At 38.1% G+C, this 16,459-nt stretch overlaps 1 long non-coding RNA gene across 1 annotated transcript in view; it reads left to right on the plus strand.

The window, feature by feature from the left end:
• Nucleotides 1–10,227, plus strand: part of LOC145674457 (uncharacterized) — a 129,804-nt gene extending 119,577 nt beyond the window's left edge. The window contains exon 6 of the long non-coding RNA XR_014128939.1: nucleotides 7,893–10,227. This is a non-coding gene — a long non-coding RNA (uncharacterized LOC145674457). The remainder of the gene's footprint in view (nucleotides 1–7,892) is intronic.
• The last annotated feature ends 6,232 nt before the right edge of the window (nucleotides 10,228–16,459 follow it).

Here is a 16,459-nt window from a genome sequence, read left to right on the forward strand (position 1 = left end):
CATTCGAAAAAAAATTATTGCAGTTTCTTAATAGAGTTCCTTAGTGCTTTCGATTGGTGTATAAACCATCTTCAACTTCGATGTATAATCTCCCTCTCTTCCCTTGTTAGCTGGAAGACCAATTGGGAAGCAACCATTAGGAAGACCTAGGCGCAGATGGGAGAACAATATTAAGATGGATCTCGCAGAAATAGAAATACAAGGTAGAAAGTGCGTCCAATTGGGTAAGGATAGAAGTCAGTGGGAAGTTTTTGTGAACGTGGCATTGAACCTTCGGGTTCCATGGGCCATAGAGTTTAGTTAGTTAGTTAGTTATGCGAATACACTTGAATAAATTTTACACATAAGTATTTCAAAAAGGCATATCAGACAGCTAGTAGGATAACTGTCCCAGTAATTGACAGTGTACCAGTAATTGACACTGTCGTCTTTTTTTCGCCACAACAAGACTGCGGGGCTAGGAACGAGCAAATGCTGTTATCTCTTATTCCTTTGTGGTGTTGTCAATCCTACACTACTGCTAATATTTGCTGCTCGGTAGTAGTACTTCAAAGATAGCAGAACATTGATGGACAGTAAGAAGTGAACTGTTTTTTCAGACTTCTAGTAACGGTTTGTCTTAAGGCAGGCTGTTTTTGTATCCGGTGCATATCAAATGAAGGGTAAGGGGAAAAAACAAGGAATGTCCATGTATGTGCTTTTTCGGGTGCTTTGTCCTATCTGTTGGTGACTCTTGGTACTATTTGACTGTATATGCCATGCATGCCTAGTTGTAGAAATGTCCATTTAAAAAACGACGAAAGATTTAATAACACTATTCTTTTTACGCGGTTTTCAATGTTAAAACGCCGTTTTCTCGAAAATGCAGTTTTGTGACATTCCTTCTTTATTTTCCCTGACCCTTCAAATAGGTGATAATAAAAACTGACGAGTTGAAGATGTTTTGAGGTAACTGAAAGACTAATAGATCAGACTAAACCGATAAATGTAGCTTTTTGAAAGTAAAAGCAAGTTTTCAGGGGGTGTCAATTATTGGTCACAGGTCATCTGCTATAATTACTGGTGATTTTCCTGTACTCAATAAATATCAGTAGAAATTTGTATACCGTGTATTTCCTTGGAGTTAAGTTGACTGATAAAGTTAAAAACATTATTTCTTATAAAATCCTAGTAGTTGACAGGGGGTGTCAATTACTAGATCAAGGAGTGTCAATTACTAGGCTACTGCAGAAAAATTGTAGAAAAAAATTCCCAAGGCACACCTAAGTTGTTATAAATCGAAAGGTCCTGGGTTGACACCTTTGTGATTAACAGAGAACCGACCTAGCTTTTTAATTTTTTCTCTTAAAGTGGTAAGTACCTCTTGGTACGGGGTTTAGTACTCTTGTGCCTTTTTCTTTATTTTTCTTTGTCTGTTTGAGCGTTAAGTGTGACTTTTAAGTAAGTGCCTAGCCTACATTAGCCAATTAGTAAAAAAGACATATGTTTATGCATACTATAAATGCTTTACACTGATTAAACCAAGGAAAGTTTCTACTGTGTTTCTTTACAATTGTGAATCATCTATAAGCCTAGAAGAAAGACGAAACCATCAAATGTAATTAGGTAAATCGAAGCCTTTCTTCGAGTACTAAAAGTGCAGTGTCGAAGGCAATCGCAGCAGTGAGAGTAGAATGTCATGTGCAACTACAAGGAAACAGTTCGAGGTTCCTAGAACAACCTTACTAACACAAGTGTTCAGTAAGGACTCCAGAGGGTAGGAAAACGGGGCAACAGACAGTACTTACTGAGACCGAAGAAAACCGCATTGTTGATTGGGTACTTTCGATTTCAAAGCGTGGTTTCCCATTAATGAAATACGATGTACTAGTGACAGTTCAGAAAAATGTCTTGAGCTTTAACCGTCAAAATCCATTCACCGAAACCTGGCCGCCATTGGTATGAATCATTCATGGGGCGTCACCCCGAATTAGCTGAATGAATACCTGAGCAGCTCAAAAGCCAGCGTGCGAATATCTCCGAACAGCAAATTCGTAACTGGTTTAACGAAATACAACCATAAATGGAAGACAAAAAGCTGATTGGAGTTCTTTAGAGTTCGTCTCGTGTTTTCAACTGCGACAAAGCCGCATTCCATTTGAATCCAAAGTCGAATAAAGTGATTGGGCCACGAGGAGAAAAAAAAAATGTATAACATAATTTAAGGTTCAGATAAAAAAAAAAAAAAAAAAAAAATCCATCACCGTACCTCTGACTGCATGTGCCAATGGTACTGTCCTGCCATTTAAAGTGTTCCCGTATGCTTGCATTCCAGGTGAAGTTGTGCAGAATGTTTCTGACGAGTGGCCAATAAGAAAAAGTTCGTCGCGATGAATGACTGGAAAACCCTTTTACGAATATATAACCAATGTGCCTCTGTTGACCCACAGACCCTGCGACGTGTGCAGCAGGACTGGCAAAATTGACTCTAGTTATGTATACAGCGCAATGGAGGTCATATTTAGCATATGCTGTAATGCCGACTCTGACAAGTGTCCCAAACTTTGACAGGTCTTAACTCCTACATAAATAAAGATGTCGCAAACAGATTGCACAGGTGTAATCCCCAGAAAAAAAATTGTAAAATGATATGCGACATGACCCCCTTCCCATGTCAAAAACGTGACCCAAATCGAAAATGGCCGCCGCTGTCGCCATAGCCTCTATAAGTTGCGACCCCACCTATGGATGCCCCATACCAAACGACATTTTGATTCCTCACACCGTTTGACTTTTATAGGGGTATATCCAGACTTTTGTCTCACCCTATATTTTACCCATAGCTTCTTAGTCATAAAGTGAATTTTCCAGTGAATTTTCTTTTTCTGTGCTATGAAGATTTGTATTATTTCAGTATTAACATCAGTTATATACAAAAATACTGTAATAGCTCTGTTAGAGAAAGAAATAAACATATGTTTATGTAAGTAAAAACTCATAAAGCAGCTTGGTAAGTTGGTAAAAAATTTTATGGTTCATTGGAATAAGATATTAAGAGATGTCAATTACTGGTGATTATCTCAAATCATAGTGTCAATTTCTGGTACAATGATTCAACCTTTCGTATACATATTTTTAAAAATAATAATTATCTGTCTATTATTTTTCTGATAGTGTGCATGGATGAAGGAAGGATGCCTTCGTACCTATACGAGAGATCAGTAAGTCAGGCCTATCTCAAGGGTGAAAAAACTTGCAATTTGTCAAATGCTGATCTTATACTGTCAATTATTCGGACAGTTACCTTATATAGAGACAAATACACAGAGATTTGACGCGCAATAAGTAAAACGAGAGCTACCATTTGAAAGAACGTGTTTCACATAACCTCTAAGCAGTATTCAAATAACAACGTTAGCGCTATTGAAGTGAACTTGTGGGAAGATGGTTATAGTATGAACACCTTGAGGAAAAAAAAAGTTAAACAGTTCGGTTGAAACATTTATCCAACTGACAGTACCAGAGCAAAGGGCGGTACCAGGGATTTAGTCAATAAACATGCCTTTGCTGTCAATAAACATGCCGCCTTTGCAAAGGGCGGTACCAGGGATTTAGTCAATAAACACACGTAAATGAATGATGATGGACGGGGCACGGTGGCTCAGTGGTAAAGCGCTTACTTCTGGTATGTGGGATCCCTGGTTCGATCCCCGTCCAAGTAAGTTTGTGGTGGACAACATCATATCCATGGGTTTTTCGGGGTACTCCCGCTTTCTCATTCCACCAATTCTTCCATCATCATTCATTTGCTTTAATCATCGTCTCCCTTAGTCTAAAGAGCACAATCATGGCACGTTAAACTCAAAGATTTCATTTCTAATACAAGAGATTTTACATTTTCATGTATGCAAAATAGTGCAACAGTACATTTTGAGAAGTGACATAGATTGTCAGTGAGTTTCCCGATCTGCTGAAAAAAGTATCAGGAAACATCGAAACAAATCAGCTAATGGCACTTTAAATATTGGACATGTAAATGAAAGTACGTACACAAGTTGTTTTAAACATGTGTCGATTCATATCTTTAAATAATTTTAGAAAATTAGTTTATTTAATAACTTTTGTGGGTACTATGTGTCTCATTTGCTAAATTTTTATATTCTTCAGTAGCTTTAAGTTAAAAAAGTGGAAGGGAGAAGGAAAGTGTAACCCTTAACACTCGCCCAGCGAAGATACTAGAAATAACGTATCCGACGAACATAGGGTCAGTTTTGACCCATCAATATTTTAGTTGTTTTCTAAGAAGAACATAGTATTATTACTAAATTTCCAATTAATTTAAAGCTTGATACTAGTGATGAGCATATTGATCTTCAGTGGCGGATCCAGACGTTAAAAATTGGGGAGAGGGGCCAGCCAGAACCCAGACTATGATAGCTTCAGCAGTTTCTTCCTGCTGTCTAATCAGTTCACGAAATATCTCATCTGAAGTTTTCAAAAACTTTTGCTCGGACATTATTACCACACAGAGAAAAGAAACGCACAGTTTATTTTCATTCTTCTTCTGCATGATTGAAGTTGGACTAAAATGTTTGATATTTACTCTGACGGGCAGTGTTACCAGTTCGTGAAGGGAAATTTCCCGTTCGCAGACATGAAATTTTCTAATATGATTCAATGTTTACCACAAATATATAACGCACACAAACACACCCAGATATGCATATATATCACCATGCGTTTCCATTGGTACATATATTTAAGAAAATTATCTCATATCCTACATATTTGGAATAAAATATCCTGCATTTCAACCACTGATATGAATTTCCTGCTTTGTGGGAATTTTTTGCCACTTTACAACACTGCTGACATGTTGGAGCATGCTAAGGGAATGAGCAAAGAGTAGAAGTGATCATGTAAAAGGAGTAAAATCGCAACAATCGGACGGTGTGAGGTGGACAAGACTAATAAAATATCCTTCACGTAAACAGCGAAAGCCGGGTCATTCAAGACCCAGACAAAGAATTGTTTATTTGCGGTTGACAAATAAAGAATGCTAGGGTAATAGAAGTGGCAAATAAATAAGCATACCTAGGACGATGACCGGAAAAAGGAAGAAGAAATTGGAAAAAAGTTAAAATAAAACATTTATGAGTCGAAAATGACCCGATCTCCGTTGAGCGAGTGTTAATGTATATTCTTGTTTGAAAAAAAGAATAAAAAGAAAAAAAAAAAGGACAGGCCACCTACCTCTCTTTGAAAACCTCTCTACTCTAACACACGGTGAAAAAGAAATATGGATTTTCTTTTGCCAATTGGTATGTCACTTAGTGGAAAGTGTCACAACATTAAAATTGAAGGCTCTAATGCATACACTCATTATCTGCTTACTGTAACTTCTTGAAAATATGAATACAAACGGTACTCGGAATATCAGAGTATTTTGAAACTTTTTTGTCATTGAAAATTTAGTTTGAATTGCAGTCACAATCGTCAATATTTTTCTCTACCTATCTCCCTGTCTGGTGAGTGGAAACACAAAGCTTTTTCTTTTTTAGAAAACTTGTTTTCTCTTGTGATTAATACCCAGTGGCAAAATTTCACAACAAATTTATGTAGTACAAAGGTACAAGAAAGTACAAAGATGTATCAAAAGCTAAGGTGAATTTTTGATATACTGAAAAAACGTGCAGTAATAAATATCTGAAACTGTATCGTGCTTGATACATGGTATCACACTAATATTCGACATAGGAACCATTGCGGTCCAAACATGCATTCCAACGTGACCCCAAATCGTCCATGCCCTTTACAAAGAAATGTTCCTTCAGGTTCTCTAACGAGGTAACTGTGTAGCCTGTTGTGCCTGTTCCAGTGTATCGAACGCTGTCCACGCAAGTGTTTCTTTAGAGTCCAAACAATGGTACTTGGAACATGCTAAATCACGGCTATACGGGGGATAATTAAGAATTTCACAATTCAAACACATGATGTGCGGACGAGTCTGTTCGGCTGCATGTGATTGTGCGTTATCGTGCAGTAACTACAACCTCTCTCGTAGTGCCCCTTTTTGTTCCTGACATATGGCTGCTTTCAGCCTGTCCACAGTTTGGCAGTAGGTGTCCGCAGTAATACTCGTACCCTTTGCGAGAAATTCAACACACTGACAGACCCAAAACATAGTAGCCATTGTTTTCTTGGCATATGTTTTGGTCTTGAATTTCTTGGCGTGCGGTGACGACGAATGTGTTTCCATGTCATGCTCTGGCGTTTTGATTCAGGTGTCCATAGAGATATTGGGGTTTCATCGCCTGTTATGATGCAATGAAAGAATGAATCTTCTTCGTGAACATATCGTGTGAAGTATGTCAGGGAAATGCAAATTCGAATGTGTTTTTGGCCCTCACTCAGATGTTTTGGCACCCAGCGCACACACACTTTCTTCAAGTCAAGTTGGTCGTAGACGATACTCCTGACTGAACCTCATGAGATTTGAAATGCATCTGGGGCCGCGGTGGCTCAGTGGTAGAGCGTTCACCTCTGGTGCTTGGGGTCCCGGGTTCGATCCCAGCCCCTGCCAAGTGAAATTTGTGGTGGACAAACACCGTGTACGTGGGTTTTTTCGGGGTTCTCCCGTTTTCTCCCTTTTTCTTGATTCCACCATTTCATTTATCACTCATCATCACCGTCTCCTTAGCCTAACCGGCATAACCGTGGGACGTAAAACTCAAAAATTTCATTTCATTTCATTTGAAATGCATCTGCAATGTCATGCAATCTCATCCGCGTATCATCGCATGAACGTCACATACATTCCTGTCGGCGATGGACGTTGGGGTCTTCCACTTGTGTTCTCATCTATCACAGTCCTTGTACCACTTACGAAAGCATTTCACCACACATACACTTGCTTATGTAACATAACACTCTCTTCATAGATCTCCACTAGTTCTTTATGAATGTCGGATGGTTTCTTTCCCTTAGCCCATAAAAAGCGACTCTTCCTTCAAGTAATGTTCAAGTCGATGCGCCATCTTTAAATTGCTCTAGGTACCAGACGATTTAACGTAGAAGATTGTAATTGCTGTCAGACTTTCCTCTCCTTGGTATCTGCAATATACTAAAAATTAATTAGCTACACAGAAAACTCTGGGTTTTAGAGTCAAATTTACCTTGTTGTTTTTCACGCTCTTATACCTGTAAGTATGCTGAAACATATATTGAGAGAATGCATATTGGTAAAATAAAACACGAGATCACAACCATGAAATCTACTGCCGTAGAAATGATCCTGAATAATTTTTTTCAAACAGAATTTTTCGTCGAGTAAGCTGATGTCTGTGATAGAGATTTCTACGCTATAGTTTTCTGGTGAAGTTCTTGTTGAACAATTTTCATTTAGAAAAATTTCAGATGGACGATCATGAAATGGTTATTACCTTCTCTCTGCAAAGCTCTAGTTTGTATCACTTTTAGTAATTTATCTTAAAATACATTGAGGATTTTGTGATCGAAGATAAAAATAAACCTGTGCATTTGTGTATATACGTTGAAAAAGACTTTTCCCTGTTTGCTATGCCTAAGTACGCCTTAATGAAATGTTGCCTGCCTTGTACCCAAACCAATATTCTTAACTTAAGAGTTTATTTTTTTCAATATTTCAGCTCACACGGGGTCATGGTCACGATCTGGGCAACCATTAATATGGCATCATGATCTATATCACTTACTTGAAATAACATCAATCCACTATAAATAGAATTGGGGAAGTCTTGGCTGAAGTTACTTCCCAACAAGAACTTATCAATTTTATTAACATTGGATTGATGTTATTTTAACCGAGTGTTACACTGATGTAAGTGTATGTTAGGAATATATATATTTTTTTTTTTTTTTTTTTTTTTTTATAGGCAAGAAGAAAACATGCCAAATTAGTGATTTCCCGGCTAGAAGAGGATAGGATCGCGATCATAACCGCCGTGAGGATTGACTATTAAGGAAAATAAACCGTTAAATTAAGAAGATTGATTTGGGTACAGGGCAGTTGAGTGTTTCGAAATGTGCTTGATAATGAATATAACCTAACACCCTTAGTTACTCTTGGCAAACGTTGTGCCATCAATCTTACATCAAACATATTTATAAATTCAGAAAACTTCTTTTGTAATCAAAAGCACCAAGTAACTTGTAAATTACAGTATTTTCAGTTTCTTAAATACACTGCAGAACTAAAGAGTATTTCATAAAGAATGCAACTTTTGAAATGGCCGCCATTTCTGTCCTAGTAAGTTGGCAGCACTGAACGTTACACGATTTTCATATGTTTTGTGTAAGGATAGGAATGGACCGCCTCATGACGGAACAGCGTGTTATAGTGAAAACTTATTACAAATGTGGTGCATGTTGTACAGAGACTTTTCGCAAACTCCGTGGAATGTTTGGTCAACGTAATGCACCGAATAAGTCCAGTGTGATGAGACGGATTGCTAAATTTCAGAAAACCGGTTTGGTTGTGGTTATTAAACCTTGTAATAAGTTTTCACTATGACAAGACGCTGTTCCGTCTTGACGTGCTCTATTCCTCTATACCCGTACAGAAAACAGACAACGATCATGCGCTATTCGGCGCTCCCTGACTACTAACCATAAAGACAACAGATGAGAATCGTGTAACGCTCAGTGCTCCCAATTTACTAGAACAAAAATGGCGGGCATTGCAAAGTTGCGTTTTTTATGGGACACTCTTTGCCAAGTACAGTGGGACGCAGCAATACATTCCTACCATTAATTTGATTTTACTAATAACTATTGGAATGCGGTTCTTAACATGCAGATACGTTCCAAGATTGGTCATATTCCTAGGTTTATAATATCTGTTTCAAAATCCTTGATCTATAAGAATATTTTCGGGTTTTTGCAATGTGAATTTAAGGTTACAGACAATAAAGCTAATAACTGATCTTAATGTATACATTGTCTTCTATAAAATAGCTACAAAACAGTCGCCTGATGCACTATAGTCAGCGCCGTGACCACGGAGGACTACAGAAGATGATTGACAAAATAGTTGACACACGGAAACAATATGGAATGGAAATCAACATTGAAAAGTCGAAAGTCATGAGAATATCCCGAGGAAATGCGCTCTTACGGGCCAGAGTAGAACAAACAGAACTTTAAGAGGTCAAGAATTTCAAGTATCTGGGAAGTATTTTGACAAGAGATCCTTACTGTAGCAAAGAGAGCGGGTTAAGAATTGCCGTAGTGAAAGAAGCATTCAAAAAAAAAAAAAAAAACTCTTAATTAGCAGGCTCAATATTGGACTTAGGAAGGAGTTGATCAAGTGCTATGTATGGAGCATTGGAGTGTATGGTTCAGAGACTTGGACATTACGAAAGTTAGAGAAGAAATACAAAAGCTTCGAAATGTGGTGTTGGAGGAAGATGGAGAAGATAAAATGAACAGAGAGAGCAACAAACGAAGATGTTTTAAAACTGATAGGAGGGAAGAAGACATTGCTAGCCACCACCCTTCGTAGGAAGATCAATTGGATTGAACAGATGTTGCAAAGAGATTGTCTTTTTCATATCGCCATAGAAGCAAAGATGGATGGAAAGCGGTGAATAGGAAGAAGAACACAGCTGATCAATGATTTGAGACACAGGAGAAGATATGGGGGTTAAAAGAGGAAGCTGAGGATCGAAAAACGTGGAAAAAAACATTTCCAGGCCTAAATCTAAAATAGAAAAAAGAAAAAAAAACTCTTTAGTCCCAGGACGTGCCGAAAGGCAGAATATTTAATAATAATGATAATAAAGCTCACTTGACGCGAGTTGGAATTGAATCAAGAACCCCATGCACCAGAGGTGAACGCTCTACCACTGAGCCACCTCGGCCCTCGAGAAGTTTCGTGGTTTAGCTCCGAATACTATTGTTATATCCTCATGAAGTTTATGTGAAACAACCGGTGCATTTGTATTTAAGAATTATGTTCGAATATACGCACACCCTATATATAAACGGGTCAATCTGTTGAAAAGTTATATCAGCTCAGAAGATCAGAGGTGCCAAACTTTGTCTCCATTAAGGGATTGAAAATGCTGTAACTCAACTGATTTCAGAGTTAAGAACTAACCATAGATCATGGCACAACATACCTTAATATAACTTGAAATGAAATGAAATCTTTGAGGTTTACGTCCCACGATTATGCCGGTTAGGCTAAAGGAGACAATGATGATGAGTAATGAATGAAATGGTGGAATGAAGAAAGTGGGAGGAAACGGGAGAACCCCGAGAAAACCCACGCACACGGTGTTTGTCCACCACAAGGTTCACTTGGCGGGAGCTGGGATCGAACCCGGGACCCCAAACACCAGAGGTGAACGCTCTACCACTGAGCCACCGCGGCCCCCTTAATATAACTTAATGCATGTGTAACCTATTATTCTATATTGTTGTATTGACTTAGTTCTAAATCCCAAATAACCTTATTACTTCAAAGTTGCCTTCATTTTCGAGAACGATTACTTTGATTCCCTCACATTAAATAACTTTTCAATAATTTCCCTGACAAAAATCAAATTTCCTGTGGGAACCCTGGTCTTATACCAGACTGACAACGCCAGACCGCATACATATTTAACGACCCGTCAGAAATATAGAGAACTTGGCTGGGAGGTTATAATGCATTCACCGTATAGCTCAAACCTGGCACCGTCAGACTATCATTTGTTTCGGTCTCTGTATAAGTCCCTGAATGGTGTTAAGTTAGTTTCAAACGAGGCCTGTGAAATCCACGTGTCACTTTTTTTTTTTTTTTTTTTAATATCAGCAACCATAGAACTTTTCTAGTGCCGGAAACATAGCAGAAAATCGTTGAACAAAATTGTGCCAGTAAATGTTAAACTCTGCTCGCTGTGTGTTGAAAAATGTGGTGGGTCCGATGCCTATCTCTAAAATCAATTTTTCGTATAATTTATATTAAAATTTTCGTTAGGGTTCTCAGTCACTATGTAGTAGTACTGAGAAAACCTCTAAAGGAAAAAAAAAACACTTTAAATCTTCCGCAAACATCGAAGATAGAAAGATGGAGACAAACATGGAAATAAACGATAATCAATAATAAAATAGTAAACAAGAAACAATATCAATAATACAGTAAAACCTGTCTTCGTGTCAATCCATACGAAGTGGTCCAAAGGTGGATGCTCGACCATCTCCGAAAATTATAAAACTTTGAGTGTGACGAACCTTGAGTATGCAAAGGTCAATAACATCATTCAGATTGTCATTAGTACAAGTGTTCCTGAATGGTAGCCATCTTTGTTGTCGGCGGAGTGCCATTTTTTGCAATTGCAAGCGTTTACGAAAACTACAGTTGCTCAGGAAGTACGTATCAGACGAACTCCAAACAAAAACGAATGTTTAGAGGAGAGACTGAGGTACACGGAGAACATACACTCTTGCTTCTAAATAAATATGCAGGTTTGCAAACTAATACATGAATCCCTTAGAAAAAATACAGAAAATTACATTTTTAAAGGGCTGTTATTTCGAGTGGCATAAAGTGTGTGTGTGGGGGGAGGTGTCATAAATTTTGTGCCCAATACTATTACATGTAAAGAGTCTGCAGAAATACCCACAGCTATGATACCACTAGCATCGTAGATTTATGGGGGTCCGAAATTTGAAGTTTGTGATTGTGATGCTATGTTTGGGGCGTAATATCTCAGGAGGGCAAAGTGCTAAAAATTGCTGCTTAGGCTACAAAGTAGTTCTGTATGTGAATAAATTTTCGCCAAAAAAAAAAAAAATAAATAAAAAAAAAAATCGTGACTGATATTACTGGAGAAAAAAGTGAGAACATGTTAAAAACGCGAAGAAAGCACGCGCGTGAGAACGATTGTAGCCCGGAAAAATTTAAATGTTTTTATATATTTCATGTCAGATCTCAAAAACTAGGTACGGTTCAGCAATTAGGTCCGCTTTTGTCTGTGTTTAGTTGTGCAAAAACTTGCGAGTGACGTTTGTTCCATCTTTCTAGCTCCATGATCATTGCCACGTTTACAGAGTGTACAATTTATCTTGACCATCCGCTATAACGGATAAACCAAAAGAGAGAGAAAAGCGAAACTTTGCACGAAGCTACTATAACAAAGTGGGTATCTTTGTATATATTAAACAGAAACACTCAACAAACAGTGTTGTCAACCCAATATAAAGTTATATTTTCTCAAATGGCACTACTCACCTCCAGTGCTTGGGGTCCCTGGTTCGATCCCAGCTCGCGCCGTGCGGACAAACACCGTGCTCGTGGGTTTTCTCGGGGTTCTCCCGTTTCCTCCCACTTTCTTCATTCCACCATTTCATTCATTTCTCATCATGACAGTCTCTTTAGCCTAACCGGCATAACCGTGGGACGTAAAACTCAAACATTTCATTTCATTTCAAATGGCACTACGTTAGATTATTACACATTTCAAATCAATGTGTGAAACGTAAACTTAAAATACCACCTTTATTCAGTGTTGCAAACTAAGGATGTTATAGCATCACAAACATCTAAAGTTCGAAAGTCTCTAACGCCAATACAGCATAACGGAGATGCACAGGATAATGCACATCGAAAGTACTTTAGTGTTGGATACCATGGTCATGGCATGACTTGTTTCGAATGAATAGGAACGAAGTTACCAAACCTTGAAAATTTTAATTTTTTGAAAGCACTTATTTCTTAAAAAAATGTTGAAGTAAGTATCATATCTTGTTACTTGTATGGTTTGTAATGGATGTGTAATTATTTCGATATCTCAAACTGTTCCAGAGATACGATAATCGTTGCTGAAGTTTGCAACACTGCTTAAATCATGTAATTGTGAGAACTTGTAATTACATGTACTGAAAGCTATTGCTGTAATGCTATAGGAGAGAAGGGACACAACAATGATTTTAATTATTTTCACAAATACGCCATTTTCAGCAGGATAGGATGAAAATGTGTAACGCAACCTTGTGAACACATTAACTTCCGTAACTGAGATTGAATTTCAATGATACTTCGCTGATACATTAAGTGCCTTAATAACGCGGTCCAGTTCGACAATGGGTGTCGTGCGTGCAACGGGAAGATAACCCCCTTACCATATAAACATGGCAATGATGATGGAGCTAGAAAGATGGAACAAACGCCACTTCCAAGCTTTTGCACAACTGAACGCAAACAAAAGTGGGGCTAATTGCTGAACTATGCGTAGATTTTTAGATCTAACATGAGGCATATCAAAACATTTAATTTTTTCCGGGCTACGACCATTGTCACGCGCGTGCTTTCTTTGCGGTTTTAACATGTCCTCACTTTTTTCTCCAGGTAATATCAATCACGATTTTTTTGCAATAGTTTATTCACATACAGAATTTTTTTTGTGGCCTAAGCAACAATTTTTAGCTCTTTGCCCTCCTGAGATATTACGCCCCAAACATGCCATCAAAATCACAAACTTCAACTTTCGGACTCCCATAAATCAATGGTGTCAGTAGTATCATAGCTGTGGTTTATTTGTACCGACTCTTTTCATGTAATAATATTCAGCACAAAACTTATGAACCCCACACTTTATGCCATTCCAAAATACAGCCCCTTTAAAAGTGTAATTTTCTGTACTTTTTGTAATGATTTGATGTATTGGTTTGCAATTCTGCATATTTATTTAGAAGCAAGAGTGTATATTCTCCGTATACTTCAGTTTCTCCTCTAAACATCCGTTTTTCTTTTGAGTTCGTCTGATACCTACGTCAGGCTTTTCAATGATAATGGAAAAAAAAAAAAATAGAAGATCACGACGAAAAAAATATAGGTGGTTTCGTGAAGTTATCAAAAAGAAAATCTCAATTATCCAATAGGTAGAAATAAAAAACATATCACATGGAAATAACACCAATTGTTATATGAACATACATTGTATTCTAAATATAACTAAATGGGTAATTATCTTGTTGCAAAATTTTATACGAGTTTCTTAGTGTTGTCGTACGTACCAAAGGTCAATTCACCTAAGGTGTCCAATTTTACAGAGCTTATGACGAGCACAGCGTAGAAGAAACTAGAAGTCAGTAGTCTGTGAATCCAGTACCGAGTCACGTACAACGCTGTGTAGAAGTTATTGTGGTGAACATCTATTATGTCTTTTAAAGTGACACCTTATTGAGAAGGGTACATATGTGCACTTTCCGATTCACAATTCAGTGCGTCAGTGATTGTGAAAATGTGTACGGCCGCACAATAGCAAGGGTAAGCCACGCTGTAGAAGTACCGGTCCTAAATATCAAGATCAAGTCGTGAGAGTGGAAAGGAAACGGGCATGTCCAGCCAGGACACCACGCGTTGTGAAAAACATCAGGACATCAGTTGTGAAGGAGAACCCACTCACCCAAAGCAACCTTACCACCTCATGCAGGATATCACAGAGCACAGTGTGTCGTATCGTAAAGGACAATTTGGGACTGAAAAAACATCATAATTCGATGGTGCATAAGTTATCACCAAGATACATTCAAGAGAAATTCACGAATGCAAGAAAGTTGTATGAACAGTACCTCTCAGGTGACAAGTGGCAGTGGGTTGTCACTCTGAATGAAGCCTGGATCTACCTTGATGACACCAATAAACCCAGGGCCATTTTTTTATTTATCGCATGATGCGAAAGGCCGCGGCGAGTTCGGCCGTGAATGTCGCGAGAAGTTTTCGAAAGGCTTCATGGTGGTGGCAGGTTTCTGCACCAGTGGGAAGTTGCCAACGCATCGTGTGAATTCCGAGGATAAGATAAATGCAGCCTACTTTCAAACGAACATCATGGAACCCTTATACACAACGTACATACCACAGTTTATGGCAGGGACAACCGGAAGGTTCGTGTATTATCGGCGTATGGCCACGGAGACTGGTATATATGTTATACCCTTCTAGTTCATACCTGTGAAGTCACCAGATGCGTCGCCGATGGATTTCTGCGTCTTTTGCCTACTGAAACAAGGCTTCGCGCAAAGGTGTCCGATCACCATAGCGGGGCTCTGGAAAGCTTGTCAAGCGGTGTGGTCTACAATTCCCCTCACACACCTTCGACGCGCACTACTTCAGTGGAAACTGTGTTGCAGGGCGATAGTCCAAGCTCGTGGCCACCACATCAAGCACAACCGTTGGTGGAGATTGTCGTGAGCAGGTGAGCGCACAAACTTCGGCCATTTTAGGTGAATTGACCTTCTGTAGTTCACCAGTACTAAGCAACACCATAAGAAAAGTGTAAAAAAGATCTGCATCAGGAAATCAGTGTTTGTTATTATACATCACCAAGATGTGAATAATTTCATCACTTGTAAGATCCTATCATTTTTTTTAAATAATATACATAAGTTGTAAAAATCAACATAAAATTCATAAAATAAAATCACAAAATACATGATACAAAGAGTTGGTTTGTTAAGTATCTAAATACACATTTGCACACAGAACTTAATGCATCTAAGGACATATATACAACAGCAAAAGTATCAGTTACCGTTTCATTTTCTTAAGTGCCTGATATGCTTAACTGCCATCTTCCGTTTCTCTTTGCTCTGCTTGTCTTGAATTTTTTGTAATTCATTCATCTTCAAGGATGCGGTCTGAATCATTACCTGAGCAACACTAACATCAGCCATGTTCTTTTTTGATAGCGCAGAAGGTAATATAAATAAATTATTTATAAGTCTTTAAAATCACTATTCTATAAAACTTTTCAATGAATATGACGAAACTAGTTTATTCTTTATTTCGTTTTGTAAGTGTATGAATACTTTTTACTCTAACTGTATATTGTTTGGTGTAATTATCTTTAGACAATAAGCAGGAAAGGACAAAACAGAAGGGTATCCATTCAACCACCCTACTGTGGAGACAAAAGGTTCTCCAATCACCCACACCTTATTTCCTTATGTTAGTTTCACAAGTGGAAGTAGCAATGCCACAAAAATATAGGAAAAATAGGAAATAGGAGCACTGGAAAGCGTGCAACGTCCTGAGCAACTGTACTTTTCGTAAACGCTTTCAAATGCAAACAATGCCACTCCACCGACAATAAACACGCCGCCATTCAGGAACACTTGTACATACGACAACATAAATGATGTTATTGACCTTTCCATACACGCGGTTCGTCACACTCAAGTTTTTATAATTTTCGGAGATGGTCGAGCAACCATTTTCCCCATCTTTAGACCACTTCAGATGGATTGAGCCCTTTAGCATAATCGAACGGGACTCGCAAAAACTTCCGGTTAACGAAGGTAGACCTATGCAAAAAAAAAAAAAAAAAAAAAAAAAGTGCGTGCAAATAATGGACATACTGATAAAATAAGATGCTGTACATACCTTAGTGAATTTACAATATGTATTCCTACTATGAATTAATACACGAAAAACATACAATGAACAGAAAAATAC

This window comes from Thermobia domestica, chromosome 17 (genome assembly GCF_964235325.1).
Source record: "Thermobia domestica chromosome 17, izTheDome1.hap1.1, whole genome shotgun sequence".
In the NCBI taxonomy this organism is placed as follows: domain Eukaryota; kingdom Metazoa; phylum Arthropoda; class Insecta; order Zygentoma; family Lepismatidae; genus Thermobia; species Thermobia domestica.